Source organism: Vulpes vulpes, chromosome 2 (genome assembly GCF_048418805.1).
Source record: "Vulpes vulpes isolate BD-2025 chromosome 2, VulVul3, whole genome shotgun sequence".
Lineage (NCBI taxonomy): Eukaryota > Metazoa > Chordata > Mammalia > Carnivora > Canidae > Vulpes > Vulpes vulpes.
This window is the reverse complement of record NC_132781.1, coordinates 95110207-95127149: the sequence shown is the minus strand read 5'-3', so window position 1 is coordinate 95127149 and position 16943 is coordinate 95110207. Positions and strand designations below refer to the sequence as shown.

At 44.0% G+C, this 16943-nt stretch overlaps 1 pseudogene; it reads right to left on the bottom strand.

Annotated features, from left to right (window-relative positions):
- Nucleotides 1-8521: 8521 nt before the first annotated feature.
- On the bottom strand, nucleotides 8522-9717 carry LOC112921544 (dnaJ homolog subfamily A member 1-like; annotated as a pseudogene).
- Nucleotides 9718-16943: the final 7226 nt, after the last annotated feature.

Genomic DNA, 16943 nt, shown 5'->3' with positions numbered 1-16943 from the left:
TGGAGAGAAGGATGAGTAGGTGGAGCAGAGAGGGTTTGGGGAATATTACAGTGTGTAATATTACCGTGAAAGATACATGTCATTTTGCGTTTGTCCAACCCACAGAATGTATAACAGCAAGAGTGAACCCTCAAGTAGACTATGGACTGTGGATGAACATGATGTGTCAGCACAGGTTCATCACTGGTAAAAAACTTACCATTCTGGCCAGTGATGTTGATACTGGGGGGAGGCTATGTGCATGTAGGGTCAGGGGATACTTGGGAAATCTCTGTACCTTCTTCTCAATCATGCTGTAAGCTTCTCTTAGGAAACAAAGCAAAAGGCAACTGGATGGCTCAGTTGGTTAATCGGCTGCCTTTGGCTCAGATCATGATCCCAGAATCCCTGGGATCAAGCCCCACATGGGGTTCCCTGCTCAGGGAAGAGTCTACCCCTCCCTCAACCTCTGCCCCCCACCTCTCGCTCACTCTCTCTCTCTCAAATAAATAAGACTTTTAGAAAAGAAACAAAGTAAAAAAGAAATCTTCTTTTAATCTCCATTTTTTCCCCAAGTCACATGAAGCAGAAATAAAATCTGATCAGGACTGACGACCTCCGTCTTCCCTGTCCTCTCTCCCCTCTCCTCACCACTTGGTACATTTTGGGCTTTCTTCTTTGTGCACAAAGGGACCGTTTCCACAGATCAACCCAGCTGCTGCCTGTGGTGCCAGATCCGCGCCAACCTCCATGCGTCCCTTCCCCCCAGAACATGCCAAAGTGCTGGGCTCTCAAGTCCCCTTTCCCTGACTCAGAGAGCCTCTTTAGCCTAGAGCCAGTGCTGAAAGTGTCCATCTGTAAGACACACACACACACACACACCACCACCACCACCACCACCACCAGCACCCCCAATGCCAGAGGTCACTTACAGACAAGTTCCCCTACAATGTGCTACTCTAAGGGCTTTTCTCCAGAGCTAAACCCCAGGACCAGGCCTCAAGCACAATAAATGGGTAATACCTCACTGTCCCCACACGTTGGGGAGACAATTCTCAAGCATATTTCATAGCCTCCTTGGTGTCCCTAGCAGAACTGAGCCCCTCTTGGCTAGTAACTTGCTCAGCCACACACTCAAATACACTAACTGTACCTGGATCCTTGTCTTAGGGTCTGTTTTGGGGAAAATGCAAATTAAAATGAACTTCTTCCTCTCCTCCTCCCCAAACAGCTGAGTCTCCATCCTCATTTTCCTCACTGTGTTTCAAAAGAGGCAGTGTCTTGCCCTTGGTTAAATGCACTCCCTCTCCTCTTGAACCTACTTGGGAATATCCTGCCTCTACCTCTGAACCCTCAGTGGCCCCTCTCAGGGATTCCCATCCTTCATGTTCAACATCCAAACTAACCAACAGAAACCATCTCCACCAGGTATCTTGTTTCTCTCCCTCTTCTTCCCTCAACTGTGCACCTAGAGACTCAGTCTGCACTTGCTATTCCTACCCCTGCCCACCCACCTGCTTACTGCTTATATCTTTTAAATCCATTTTCCTTACTGCTTTCTGGAAACTTCTCTTGAAGGTGACCTCAGGATCACCAAGAACCGGCCTTCTCAGCCTTGAATGTCCTTAATGTCCCTGTACTCTTGGAGAGGTGATTATCCCATTTTTCTTAAAGGATCTCCTTCCTTGGTATAGCACTGCCCTGGCTCCTCTCCCATCTCTCAGACCTGTCTTTCTCCTTTTATGAGTGCTTCTCTAGTTCTTCCTGCTATGTTCTCCAACTGTGTTCCCCAAGGTATGTCCTTGGCCCTCTTTTCTCTTTTCCCCTCCTGTTCTAACTTCAACTATCATTTTTGAAGGGGCTGGTTCTCAATTCTGTGAGTCTGTAGGGACATTCCCACTTGGGAACCACCTACTTGCCTACATTGACCTGCAGGAAGTGGGCAGTTCTGTGCTTTGTGGAACCTCCCCCAAATTCTGTGGGAGCTGCAGTGATGGGTGGGGTGGGGCTGGGGCCAGTGCTGTGACCACTCTCTGACTCTCTGTGCTAGGCACAGTGGGCAGAGGTCTCCACTGGTGTTGGCTTCACAATCACAAGCCTGATGTTGGGCTCACCTTCACAGAAACTGATGTGGGGTGCTCCCTTTCTGGGCACAGCAAGAGTCTTGTGGGACTTCAATCCTCAGAGTAACCCCCATCTGAATCTGAGCTATTTCCAGAACCAAGTTGAAGAATTGTTCATCCTGGTTGACCTTTAACCAGCAGTGTGGGCCTAAGACTCATATGAACCCTTCTCCCTAACGCCCCCAAAAGGAGTCCCTTTTATGAATACCTGCTCACCCAGGCACCGGTCTCAACCCCTAAAATTCACATGGTCTCTACCTTTCCCTGCTGCTCATATCCAATCAGCTTTCAAGACCTTTCCCAAGATGGTTCTCTGACATCTGTCCTATCCATTCTGTGGCCGGGGGACTGTGCTAGTCCAGGTCCATGGTTAGACTTTGACAATGGCTTCCCAGTTGGCCCACCTAACCCCAGTTTCTCTCTCCCCGTCTGTTCTTTCCAGTGAGGATCAATTCAGAATCACTCAAAAAACTTTCAGTGGCTCCTTTTTGCCCACAAAATAAAGCACAAATTCCATTGCTTGGCTTTCAGCCTTTTCATGACTTGGCCTCAACTATATTTCAGGTTTTTCTCCTTCTTTTCTATGTGTGAATCAAACCAAACTGATCACTTTATCTTTTTTATTTTTTTAAAGATTTTTATTTATTTATTCATGAGAGACACAAAGTGAGGGAGAGAAGCAGAGACACAGGCAGAGAGAGAAGCAGGCTCCATCCCCCAATGTGGGATTCGATCCCAGGACTCCAGGATCGCACCCTGGGCTGAAGGCAGGCATTAAACCAGTGAGCCATCAGCGATCCCTACCTTTTTTATTTTTTAAAGATTTTATTTATTCATGAGAGAAACAGGGAGAGAGACATAGGCAGAGGGAGAAGCAGGCTCCTCAAAGGGAGCCTGATGCGGAACTCCATCCCAGGACCCCGGGATCATGACCTGAGCTGAAGGCAGATGCTCAACCACTGAGCCACCCAGGCATCACTAATCACCTTACCTTTAGCCTCATGTTTTCTCAGCCTATTCCTTTTACCCCACCCACCTCCTCCTGCTAAAAGTGTATTCAATTTCAAGGCTTAGCAGAAATGCCTCCTCTTCCATGAAGACTTTCCTGACCACCTTAGCAGAAGTGACTTCTTTCTTCTTCTGAATCTGTAAGTGCCAAGTGTCTTAAATTCTACCTTATATTGTAGTCTCATATTTTATCTCCCTGTCTAGATTATATGTTCCTCGGGGACAGAGACTTTGTTGGTACCTTTGCGGGTCACATACAAATTTCAACAAGAAACACAATGAATTTCTGTGGAACAGAATGCTTGATTTGCTCTTGAGATATTTCGACTCTAAGAAGTTTAACAAAAAATATCAAAACCTAAAGGCACTTGTCAGTGTGATCTTCTCTCATGTTCTCCTTTTCATCTTTTCTCTGCTATGATCAGAAGCTTGTGATAACATCTACGTGTAAAGACTCTATTCTTGCCTGGCTCTGGTTGGTTTCTATTATGACTATCATTCAGCAGCTCTATTATTAAGTACAAATCACTTTCTTTCTCATCAGTCTCTGGCCCCAGAGTTCCGGCCCTTCCCCTGGGATGGGAGGTGCCCAAAGGTGTGACTAGGCAACTGTTCAATTTGCTTACATCATAGGCGGGGCCCCCAGGGCTTAGGGCTGTGTTGATGTTCAGAGATAGGGCCTGTAAGGAGATTTCCTTCAACTTTGTGTTTGCTTGCCGCTCTCCTCTCTGGTTCTTGAACACCCACGAGTCACAGTGTATGACTGCTGAGTATATACATCCCTGCAGACCAATGCGTTTCCCCTTGCTTCAAAATCTGGGCAATCTCTAACCTGGAAAAGAATCCCTATCTCCTCTCCCCATCTCTCTTCCATCCACATCACTGACAATGAAAACTTTATTCCATAATTGGAGATGGCTTTTCCAATGCCAGCACAACCATCCAAGATGCATGTTTAAACTAATACTACAGTGCTAATGATTGAGTGCACACGAGGAATGAGCAAGGAGTCTGGGAGCACCAAACCCAATCTTTGCTGACCTTGTTGACAGCAGCATGGGGTTTAGCAAGGTTGTGACTGAATAAGCAAAGGGGTCAGAATGAAGTGCTTCAGAGCCCAGTTTGGGATTTATATCGCCAAGTATGAACTCATAACAATGACAGCAGGATGAGAGAGGGCTCCAAGGGGGTCGGCTTCCAGCCAGGCATTGCTTCTCTTCCCACCTGGAAAAGATGAACAAACGCTCCTGGGACAGCTGCACCCCTAGCCTCCCAGTTATCAAGGAGAGAGTCTCAACACCCCTCCCCGCCGCCAGCAAACACAGCAAACAGAGAAGAGGACATCTAGATCAGTAGCTGTTTCATCTATAGCAAGGAGCCCAGCTGGGCGGGGGCCCAGTCATCCCCCAACTCAGGTACTCGATAGAACACCATGGAAGCAAGGTTTTAGGCAAGGTTCTGTGATGGTTTTGCTCATAAAAGTCTCCAAAGACTTCAGCTTACTTCAGGACCTGCACACCTATGATTTCAGTTCCTTCAAAAACAGTAATTGAGCGCTTGGGCTCTGGCACCAGACAGTCCTGCACCCGAGTCCTTATTCCTCTGCTTACTATCTCTGTGACCTTGGGCAACTGACTTACCCACTAAGCTTCCTTCTTTATAAAAAGAGATGATAGTAAGACCTACCTCATTCATTTGCTGGGAGAACTGAATTAAATAATCCCTTTAAAATGCTTGGCACAATTCCAGGCAACTACCAAGCACACAACATATCTTAGTAATTATATTATTTAGTTAAGGAGGTTGACCCACATTTTCCTTCAAACATCTTTTCTTTTTTTCCTTCAAATTTCATGAAACCACATTCATTCTAGAATCCTCCACTTACTCAAAGCCCTTGGCCCCCCACCATATAAACTTGGGAATTCCTTTTGAGCCCAGTTAAGATTGACCTTTGACCTTCTTGCATGTCACAGAAGCATAACATGGGATCATTTTCAAATTGTGTTCAGTGCCTGCTTTTCTTCTGGCCATCGGGTGAGTTGACCATGTGTTCTCTCCCGGCAAGCCCAGGAGCTAACGTTATGGTTACAGGTTTAGGTTCTTGAGGGTAGGGATGGTAGTGGGGCTGGGAGGGTGATGATGGAGGGCTGAGGCTCCCTTGGCATCCAGCTCTTTCCCAGGAGGTTCCCTTGGGGCTGATCCAGTTCTGTTGGAGTGTGGGCAGGTCTAGAAGAAACACATTTTTTTAAAAGATTTTATTTATTTATTCAGAAGAGACACACAGAGAGAGAGGCAGAGACATAGGCAGAGGGAGAAGCAGGCTCCCTGCGGGGAGCCCGAAGTGGGACTCAATCCCAGGACCCCAGAATCACGCCCCGAGCCAAAGGCAGATGCTCAACCACTGAGCCACCCATGTGTCCCTAGAAGAAACAGTTTTGAGATTGTTTATGATGTGGCCTACCTAAGCCAATTTGGTCACTTGCAATTAGTAGGCCTTTTTAGGAATTAATGGGTATAGGTTACCACAAGGTAGGTGGTGGGTTTGTTACATGAAACTACCTCTCTATCAGGCAGTTTGTTACAGTAAAAAGCAAGTCTCAGGAGAAGTTGTCACACCTACAGATACTTTACTAGCAAGCTGGCAAATAATAGTTGTAGAACCTGTTCTGTAAGTTCCATGAAGTGGCAGCTCTTTGCTCTTTCCAGCACACCATCAAGGACCTTGTATGAAAGGTTTATTTCAGGTGGATTCAATGACATCCCAGCAGCAGCATTCGGCAGACTGGTCAGGCCTGAATGAAAGACGCTTCTGGAGGACCAGGAAGCAGGACTGTGTCTGCAACCTCAGCTCCATTCCTGAGTATCCAGACAATGAACTCACAGGAGTGGGAGGATCACAGCAATGTAACGATGTTGAAAGCTTAACTTAACCCCTGGTCATTTCACCAGTGTAAAATCAGCTATAAGTCCCCTATGCTAATGATCGAATCCCTGTTGATGATCCAAGATAAGGCTACCTGCTGGGCCTAGAGTCTTCCTCTTTGGAATATGCTGGAATATGGGCTTCTGATTAGCCTTTCAAATGATAACTAAACACCCTTAAATTGAAGCCTGAATTAAGGGGCACCTGGGTGACTCAGTGGTTGAGAGTCTGCCTTTGGCTCAGGTCATGATCTCGGGGTCCTAGGATCCAGTCCCACATCCGGCTCCCTACAGGGAGCCTGCTTCTCCTTCTGCCTACGTCTCTGCCTCTCTGTGTCTCTCATGAATAAATAAATAAAATCTTAAAAAAAAAAAAAAAAAAAGAAACCCGAATTAAGAATCAGGAAGATCACAGTTTTACACACACACACACACACACACACACACACACACAGAGTACCCTGGTGAAGTATTTAAAAAGTAAATTACAGACAATATAACAGCTTATAGCCCTTCAAACCCCTTTGTGTTATCCAAATCAGGAAAGAAAAAAAAATGGCACTGATTCTACTTAGCCACCAAGTTAAAAAACTAGACCCAAAGTCAAGAATGAGGGTCACATCCAGGCTCAGTCATATATCAAATAACTTAGCTGGCTACCCACATGACCCTCATCTTGTCCTCTCCCTACCTACCACCTCTCCAGACTTACTGTTCTATTTGGGGGCCCGAGCCAACTGGGAGTGCCCCTATCACGATTGCACATAGGATGTAGGAAACTCAGCGTCTCTTTTATTATTTTTAATTTTTTTTATTTAAATTCAATTTGCCAACATATTATATAACACCCACTGCTCATCCCATCAAGTACCCTCCTTAGTGCCCATCACCCAGTTACCCCATCCTCCCACCCATCTCTCCTGCAACCCTTTGTTTGTTTCCCAGAGTTAGGGTTTGTCTTCTTCTCTAATTTTTCCCACTCACTTTCCCTCCTTTACCTTATAGTCCCTTTCACTATTTCTTATATTCCATGCATGAGTGGAACCGTATGATGATTGTCCTTTTCCAATTGGCCTATTTCACTCAGCATAATACCCTCCAGTTCCATCCATGCTAAAGCAAATGGTGGGTATTCGTCTTTTCTGATGGCTGAGTAACATTCCATTGTGTATATAGACCACATCTTATTTATCCATTCATCTGTCGAAGGACATCGAGTCTCCTTCCACAGTGTGGCTATTGTGGAGATTGCTGTTATAAACATTGGGGTGCAGGTATCCTGGTGTTTCACCACATCAGTATCTTTGGGGTAAATACCCAGTAGTTCAATTGTGGGTCATAGGGTAGCTCTATTTTTAACTTCTTGAGAAACCTCCACAATATTTCTCATCAGAGAAATACAAATCAAAACCACAATGAGATATCACCTCACACCAGTGAGAATGGTGAAAATTAACGAGACAGAAAACAACAAATGTTGGAGAGGATGAATGAACAGAGGAAGCCAGATACATGATTGTGGGAGGTAGCAGTGGAAATCAGAGGTCAGAAAGAAGTACAAGACGGGCAGTTGATTACATACGACCTTGAACGTGGAACATGAACAGATTAAGTGTCCATCAGCCGCCTTTGCTATTCATGGCTTTCCAGATTAGCCACTCAAGTGTCAGTGACTTTTTAATAAGTAGTGCTGATTATTCATTCTGGAGAACCTCAGGCAGCAGCGGTTCTTATATTTTAGTTCATTTAGGATCACCTGGGGTTCTTATTTGAAATGCAGATTCCAGATCCTGATGCCCAGATGTTCACATTCAGTAGATGTGGAGTGGGACCCAGAAATTTATATTTTTAGGCAGCCCAGGTGATTCTATTATACACTGATCTATGTGTACCACTGCTCTAGGTTTGGAGTACTTGTTTTTTTTCTGCAACAAGGAAAAAAGCTCTTTTAATTATTTAAATACCACATACTCAATACAAAATTTGAACAATTCCTAACAGTGTAAAGAAAAAAAAATAGAGTCAGCTGAAATCCTAGCACCTAAGATGTTTGGTTCTCCAGGAAATTGTTAGGCATGAAAAAATATATATACTCTTGTATAAGATCATATATATTTTGGAGTACTTAAATGCACTCTCCTTTCCTTTGTTCTCTTTGGTTATCTTTCCCCACTCCTGCCAGCATTTCCACCTGGCTCATATTTTTCTTCCCATTTGCATAATAATACAAAAATATTACATGGGATTTTGTCATTGGCCAAAATGTGTGTGGGTTTTTGTTTATTATATATATATTTCATTCCATGACCTAATGTTTCTTTTTTTTTTAATATTTGAATTTATTCTTCATTTAACTTTTAAAACATTACTATAGTTGAATATTAAAACGAAAACAAAAAATAGCAAGTAGTGAGCTATGATTATAGTCCTTCACTCATTCACTACTGCATATAAAATGCCAGCACCAGTGTTATTCACTGGCCCAATTAAGAGGTCTGACACTGAACCACCCCTATAGGCTGATGTTCATCATCCTCATATCCTTCCCCATTGTAATGGCGCCGTCTTTCTTAATTAGGATCAAAGTCCACCAGTTCTACCTGGTCCATTTCATCAGTCTCTTCTATTTCCTTCCTCTCCGGTAGGAGTTTTTCCAGCAAAGAACGTTTATCAGGAGAGGGAAAGCCATTTTCAGGGAAGTTTACCTTAAATTAGATGATTAGGCGACCCTTCTCATATGGTCTACGATAAATTGGCATGCCTTCGTTTAGCGCACACTTGATATCCCCATGCTTGACAATCTGACCTGGATGAGAAGTGATGACCATGGTTCAGTTGTCAAGAGTAGATATTGGCTTTTGAAAGCCACACGGGGCTTCAACCAGCAGTATATCCATACACATGAAAAGATCTTCTTGTCAAGTAAAAACAGCATGGTCCTTCTGATCTAAAATGATGATAATATCTCCTGGTTCCAATCCTGGTTCTTGGTCTCCCTCACCATGGAATGTTATCTTCTGGCCATCTTTCATGCCTTTGTCAATATGCACTTCTAGAGTCTTCTTCTCTCGAATTATCTTCCTTCCGTTGCAGCTTTTACATCTGTCTTTAGGACTGATCTGTTCCCCATGGCCCTGGTACACAGACTGAATTTGCTGAACTATTCCAGGTCCTATCTGATGAATTCTTATTTGCATTCCAGTACTTTGGCAATTGGGACAACATTCGACTGTTCCTTTCTTACCACTTCAGCCTTCACATTTATCACAAATCACATTCTTTTGCAGAGCTACTTTTCTTGTTGCGCCATTATATAAATCTTCCAAGGTTACTGAGAGCTGATGTACAACATTTTTACCTCTCCGTTCTCTCTGCATCCTGCCTCCTTCTCCAAAAAACATATCAAAGATGTCCATGGGGGAGCCAAAACCACCACCAGCTCCACCTTCTTTGATTGCCTGTTCTCTTCCTTTGTCATATAATTCCCTTTTCTTTGCATCCGAGAGCACTTCATAAGCTTGAGGAATCTGTTTAAACTTCTCTCCTTCATTTGGATTCTTATCAGGGTGGTACTTTAAGGCCAGTTTCCTGTAAGCCTTTTTCAATTCCTCCTGGGTGGCATTGGGTTTGACCCCCAAAACATCATAGTAAGTGGTTTCTTTCACCATTTTCTACAGCCGGTGAGAGGGCTGAGGCCGATGTTGGGGAGCAGGAAGGAGCGCGTTGCTGGGTGCAGCTCGGGCAGCCACTGCTCCTCTGCATCTCACCGAGCGTTCTGGAAAGTTCCCTAATGTTTCCTTTTAGTGGCTGTGGTGTATGGTACTCCATAATATGATAAAACACGAGCCCACTGTTTCCAGTATTTTGCCACCGCAAACAGTACTTAAGAAACATGCCCTGCCCTCAAGGACTGTATAATACTTCAGGCTAACCTGTTGTGTTTGGAGCTGGATTGGTCAGCTTTTGTTTTGTTTTAATAAGCTATACTAAAATTCAGTTGCTTAAACTAATAATTATTTGACTCAGAGCAGGACCAGCTGGATGATTCTTCTGCTCCCAGGTGGGTCAGCTCATATCTACTGGATCCCCACATACATTTTTGGTCAACTGGCAGTTTAGCCGGCAGCTGGGCAGCCTCACTTGCAGGTCCAGGGGTTTGCAGGCAGGTTGGTCTGGGGATAGGAAGACCTCAGCTGGTCGTCTTGTGTGTGCTCTGTGTGGGTCCTTCTCTGGGAGGCTGGCCCTAATTTTTTTTTTTTTTTTTACACAGTGTTTACAGGGTTCCAAAGAGCAGCAGGAGAGCACAAGGCCTAACCTGCAAGCCTTTTTCACATGTCTGCTTGTGCTTATGCCACATTTTTTTTCTCCCACCACACAAACCAAGACACATGGTTAAGCTCACAGTCACTATGAGAAATGACTACTGAGGGGGAGCAGAATTTGCTGCCCCCAAACATACCACTTGGACATTTTGAGCTCAAAGCAATTGAGAGGAAGGCTTCCCCCTACCTACCTAAAAGCAAGACATAAATCTGTACAGAAGTGAATCAGCGACAATCCTAGCTCCTTATCAGGCCAAAGAGGGCATGAGAGAACTCTCCATAACTTTACTGACTGGCCCTCACCTCAATTAGTCTCCCATATAATTATTTGCCCAGAAACTCACAGCCTTTTTCTTTTGTCTTATAACTTCTCTGAAAATGTACTATTTTTTGTTCTGATGCTATATAAGCCTAAATTCTAACCCCTTGTTTGAGTTACTCATCCCTGAGTTTCTCCTGTATGTATATGAAATATACATGTCAATAAACTCATTTGTTCTCCTTTTTAATTGTCTTGTGTTACAGAACCCCAGCCAAGAACCCAGAAAGGTAGAAGGAAAAAGATTTTCCCCTGCCCTGTACTACCCAAGAGCATAGATATAGGAGACATATATTCTTGCAGACAATTTACCACAGGAGCTATCTGCTAAGAGGTTCTCAATGTTTAATAGGAAATCAAAAGTCTTGGGAAATTTGTGAATTACAGGAAAAGAACCTGTCATTTCCGGCCCAAAGATTGGTTCCAATGATGTGACAAAGTCAGCACATTTCTAATGATCCAAGTGTTGCAGAACTTCTCACTCCAGGACTCCCGGAACACAGTCTCCAGAAAAGCTGACATCATCTGGTCTGTTCTCCCTCCCTTCACAAATGCTCCCAAAGGAAAGCCATCCCAGCAGCTGTTGTCTGCACCTGCTACTATGAGACCTTAGGAAAGTTCCTTTTTCCTTGGGCCTCACACATCCAGGAGTTGTATGTGTATTTCCTGTGGAGTGACCCAGTTAGAGCAAGTCTTTAGTAGAACACCCAGTTCCCACTGGTATTATTTTTCTGACTCTGCACTGCCATCTCTTGGGGTCATCTCAGATCTCCACCTTTGACTTTCGACTTGGGATACTTGGGTTGTAGTCCTGGGTGTTCTCAGGCAAGTCACTTTATCTTTCTAAGAGAAATAAAGGAGTTGGTCAAGAATGGTGTTTTTCAAAATTTAGTGTGCAATACAGGTCACCCAGAGATCTTGCTAGAAGGACAATCTTTAGGTTCCACCCTGGACATATCAAATCAGCACCTGCTTTTTCATGAAATCTCCTAATCTAAGCCATTGCTCTCAACCTTGACTGCAAATTAGAATCTCCAGGAGGAGCTTTAAAGTAAGAGTCTCCAGTATCCCCCCCTAGAGATTCTGATCTCATTGGCCTCGGGGTGCAGTCTGGCCACTACCCCCCTGGACTTGAAGGAGTAAGGAAAGGGAAGACAAGGGAGACCTGGAGAGAGTGCTGTAGAAGACTCAGCCTTTAGTAGAGAAATATAGCCACTGCCAACCTGTGGAGAGCAGGGAAGTGTCCAAGGCGGGTTAATATCCCACCCCCTCATTTCCTGCCAGTGCTTCCCATTCATGGAACCCAACTGGATTCCAGAAAACAAGGAATCCCAGTTGATTCACTCCATAACTATCAGCCTGGTTGGATGGAGAAGGATACAATGGGTCTCAAAATGCAAATAGAAATTATTCAGCAGAGGATGCTTATTTTGAAATGCAGATTCCTGGGCCCCATGTGAGACCCATTAAAGTAGGTCTTTGCTCTGGAGCTGAGACCCAGAGATCTGCACTTCTAAAGAGTTGTTGATATACATACATCATATACAATATGAGAAGGACTGGGCAAGATGGATGATCTCTGAAGTTATTTCTATCTCAAGGGCCTATGATATTACTCCTTACCTAAACTTCTTGTCATTCTCTTGTGTTCACTGCCATAGCACTTTGCTTGGATTTTCAATGTGTGTGTTCTGCATCTCTGAGTCTATTCACTAAAATGTATATGCTTGAGTAAATCAATAATGAGCCCTCTATTGGGTCTGCTTTCCGCATTTATGGTCCTTGAGCTGAAATGTGTAAGCAGAATGCCATGGTTTACTGTTTGCCTGGTGACATCATGAAAGATTCAGCAGGTTGTAGCTGGACCACGAACATCTAGTTGTAGCCCTCTGCTTTTAGTTCTAATCATCACAGGAAATGTCAACTAGAAGCTTCTCACTTAAACATTATGTAAGTGTTCTCTTTCTTTTCTCATAGCCGTGATGAAGAGTATCAGGTCTCATGTTGGAAGGCTCTGGGAAGCTACTTTACTATTTGTTTTAACACATTTAAATATGAATAATGACACTTTAAATATTTACCAAAGGAAAATGGAAGGGGTGCATTGTTGATAAGATGTTTAACCATAGGGGATCCCTGGGTGGCTCAGTAGTTTAGCACCTGCCTTCGGCCCAGGGCGTGATCCTGGAGTCCCGGGATTGAGTCTTACATCAGCTCCCTACATGGAGCCTGCTTTTCCCTCTGCCTATATTTCTGCCCCTCTCTCTCTCTCTTTCTCTCTCTGTGTGTCTCTCATGAATAAATAAATAAAATCTTTAAAAAAAATACATTTAACTATACATGCCATTAAAAATTCTTGAGGACTGAATCTTGTATCACCTTTGTATAACCCAAACGTCCAATATTCCACCACGTGTAAGTACAAACAGAAGTCACACTTTGTTCTGATGCTCAGCTTCGCATGTCACAATTCCTCAATGGCTTCATCATAGAAAATAATTTTTATCTCACATTCACTTTCCCCCCACCCCTAGGATTTCTAGGGGTCAGGATGCTTCCCACATGTCCACAAATATTCTGTGGACTGCAGTCACCACAAAGTGTTGGCTTTCCTTTCTTGGTTCCTGAAGGTTCGAAGTTGCTCCCCATAGCCCTTCTGGCAGAAGCCTCCCCATGACCCCTGCTCTCCTAAGGAGGCCATGAGCTATTCCCAGGATGACATTTCTTGGTGCTGCCAAATTTCCAATACTTGAGAGTACTAGATTTTCATGCTTGCTTTTCATGTATAGGTGGGGGAAATGCTCCCTCACCATCCCTCCCCATCCTCTTCATGCTATTTGGAACCACCAGCAGCTTCTGCCCGTTGCTGGAGGCAGAGTCTCTGTCTTGCCATTGTTGAAGCTGGCAAACTGCTGGATCAGGGTCAGGAACCAGTCGTTTCATTCTAGAGTGGAAGCAACAACCAAAAAGGAATGTGTGCAACATGTATGGACTCCTCATGGACTATCAGAAATATCGGAAGGGACCTCTGCAGGCTGGGCTCTCTGTGCTGAAGCAAATGGGGACTGAGTAGGTTGGGCGGGATGGTTGGCCACTGCTTCACTGCCTCATCACCAGGGCTAGAGAACTTGACATCTTCAGTGAGCCTTGTTTCCTTGAGTCCCAGACAGCTCTGCTTCTGCTTAGGGTCTTACAAAATTGTGAAGCCCAATTTCATCACCTTCTCACCATCACCCTTTGCCCTGAATCTCATAAGAAGCAATTCCATCCATTTCTAACCCTCTGAGCACTGTCCAAGGGACCAAAAAGGAATGACTGCAATACCTCTCTCCCTCCTCCTCTTCCTACCATCCCCAAGGTCCACGCAAAACTCCTCTTTCCTCTCACGGTAACAAAACAAAAGTCCTTGTACAAATTAATGGACTCACACGGAGGCAAGGCCTCGCTCAGCCAGCTCAAAACTGTCTGTTGCATTTATCACTGGCCCACAAATGGACTCTTTTTTGCTGGCATCGAGGGGAACACCAAGGGCAGCTTTATCACCCTTTTACATAGCGTACATCTTTCTGCCTAGGGTCTGTGCAAGAAGAGGAGGGACTTGTGGTAATTTTAAGGTATATCACAGGGGCCTATCCCACCAACCACCTGTCTTAGTATGGAAATCTCCTTCTCACTCACTCTTCATCTAACCACTGGGCAGCTCTTCCCAAGGGGTCCAGGCCTTCCTCATGGGCCCTGAACCTCCACGAGGCCAGTCAACCTTGTCACATCTCACACTATCCCCTCCCTGGCCGCTATCTTAGATTCAGTCTCCCACCTCCTTTCACCATCATCTCGTCCCCATTCTGCTCTGCCTTTCCTCCCCAGTGACCCTTGCCTTTCCCTTGTTTCTTCAGGAAACTCTATTCCCTCACAAACAAATCCTCTCCATGTTCTTATGTGTTAACCCACTTATGCAGTCAGCAAAATTTTATAAAGAGAGTCCATAAAGGTACCAGGCATTGTCCTGTGTTTTGATAATATAATATAATCCACCCCACCTTATTTTCTTTAAAAGATTTTATTTATTTATTTGAGATACAGAAAGACAGAGATAGTGACTAAGAGAGCACAAGCAGGGAGGAGAGGGAGAAGCAGGCTCCTCGCTGAGCAGAGAACCCAATGTGGGGCTGGATCCCAGGACCCCAGGATCATGACCTGAACCAAAGGCACATGCTTAACCAATTGAGCCACCCAGGCATCCCCTCCCATATATCTCTTAATCACTTGTCTCCTTCCGGGATAAGCTTCTCCAAAGAGCAGCGTTCTCTCATGTGTCCGCTTCCTCTTCCACTGTTCTCATGTCAATCCCTGGCACTCAGCCTTCCGACTCAGTCATCTCCCTGACATTCAAGTTGCAAATTCAGTTATTCCCCTTACTGTCCACATCTTCTTGCACTCCTTTACAGAATTTAATATCGTTGTCTATTATCTCCTTGAAATTTTGTCCTCTTTGGATTTTGTGACACTGTTGATTTTGATCCCTTTTTTTCTGGCCACTGCTTCTCAGTCTCTTTTTAGATTCTCTTTTCCTACACTTGCCTCTTAAATGTTAGTGTTTCCTAGGAGTTCCATCTTTGGTCTCCCATTTTCACTCAACACATTCTCCTGGGTAATTTCAAAGGCACACATGGCTTACAGTTCCACCCATGTGCCTCCAGGTGATGGTACTAGCTCAGTGTACACTAATGCTCATCAGATTGTTTCACCTGAATGTCCTACACATTCCTCAAGATCAACATGGCTCAAGCTGAACTCACATCTTTCCCTAAGAGCTTATTTCTCCTCCCATATTCACTATTTTGGATAATGACGTATCATCATTTAGTTAAAAATCTGTAAATGGCCCTAGACTCCCTCTCTCCTTTATTTCCCCAACCCTACACACACTAACCTATTTTTTAAAAAAGATTTTATTTATTTATTTATTTATTTATTTATTAGAGAGAGAGCATGAGTGGGAGAGAGGGAGAAGCAGGCTTCCCACTGAGCAGGGAGCCTAATCCCAGAACCCTGGGATCATGACTTGAGCCAAAGGCAGATGCTTAACCTATTGAGCCACTCAGGCACCCCTACACTAATCTATATTTTAAGTAAGGTGTTCCAAACCATCACCTCTCTTTCAAGATACTTACTCCATATGACTTCTCTCTGGCTTCTTCTCAGAGAAAATTAAAACTACAGGTAGGAATTCCCTCACCTTCCATGCATTCTCTATTGTGCATTCTCTACTATGATACAAACATGAAGAAGCATGGTGTCTGGAGTTTCAAGTCTATTGAGCACTGGGCATTTGTTTGAACATAAGGAAAGATTTTTTTCTACCAACTGGTGTATGTTATATTAATATTTAGATAAGACTTAAGGTGTAACCTGTTTGGTCAGATTAAAGGATAAGTTTGAATCGCGTGATAGAAAATCGCCAAAAGTCAAAGCAGTAACATTTGGCATAAGTATCTGGAAAAGTTTGTATAAAAAACGTAATACCTAATGTGCACAGCTTGTGACTTGAATTCTAGCTTGTTAATTTGTATAAAAGGTCCTTTCATTGGATCCACTCATCTAAAAGTACATAGCAAATCTGAGTGCTATCTATTTTCTGTGAAGGCAGACAGAGACAGGCACAAACAGCACAATAGTATCATTGCTCTGATGGAGGTAGGAATAGAGATTGGTGATCACACAGATACAGAAGAAATCTTAAGGGAAATCTTCACAGAGAAGATGGCATGTTGACTGGACTTGAAGGAAATCCACAGTTTATCTACATATAGCCTTTCATGTTCCCAAAGGAATAATATGTTTCTAAAACAAAATGCAGGAATCCTACTTCCAGAAAGATGGATTAGGCATCCTTTTTCTTATTCCTCCCACCAACTACAGCTAACTCTCCAGATGTTATGTGTGAAGCATACAAAGACTCGAAAGGTAAAGATAAGAAGGTAGTCACACTAGGGACCTCTGGACATGAACAATAGCAAGGAGCGAGTTCCCTGGGGTTTCTTTTTGCCTCATTATCCCAGGCTGGGTGTTGAAAAAAACTGGTAACATGGAAACACCAATGGAACAGAAGGAGAAAACCCCAAATTCAAGAAAAGTCTGCTCTCTCTCACCAAAGGACCAGGAAAGGAGAAGCCTAGCAAGGCAGACAACTTTCAATAACCACTCAGTTTCAGCCAAACACCACAGAGCACATTATGGCTCTTCCTTCACTCACCAGCAAAGACA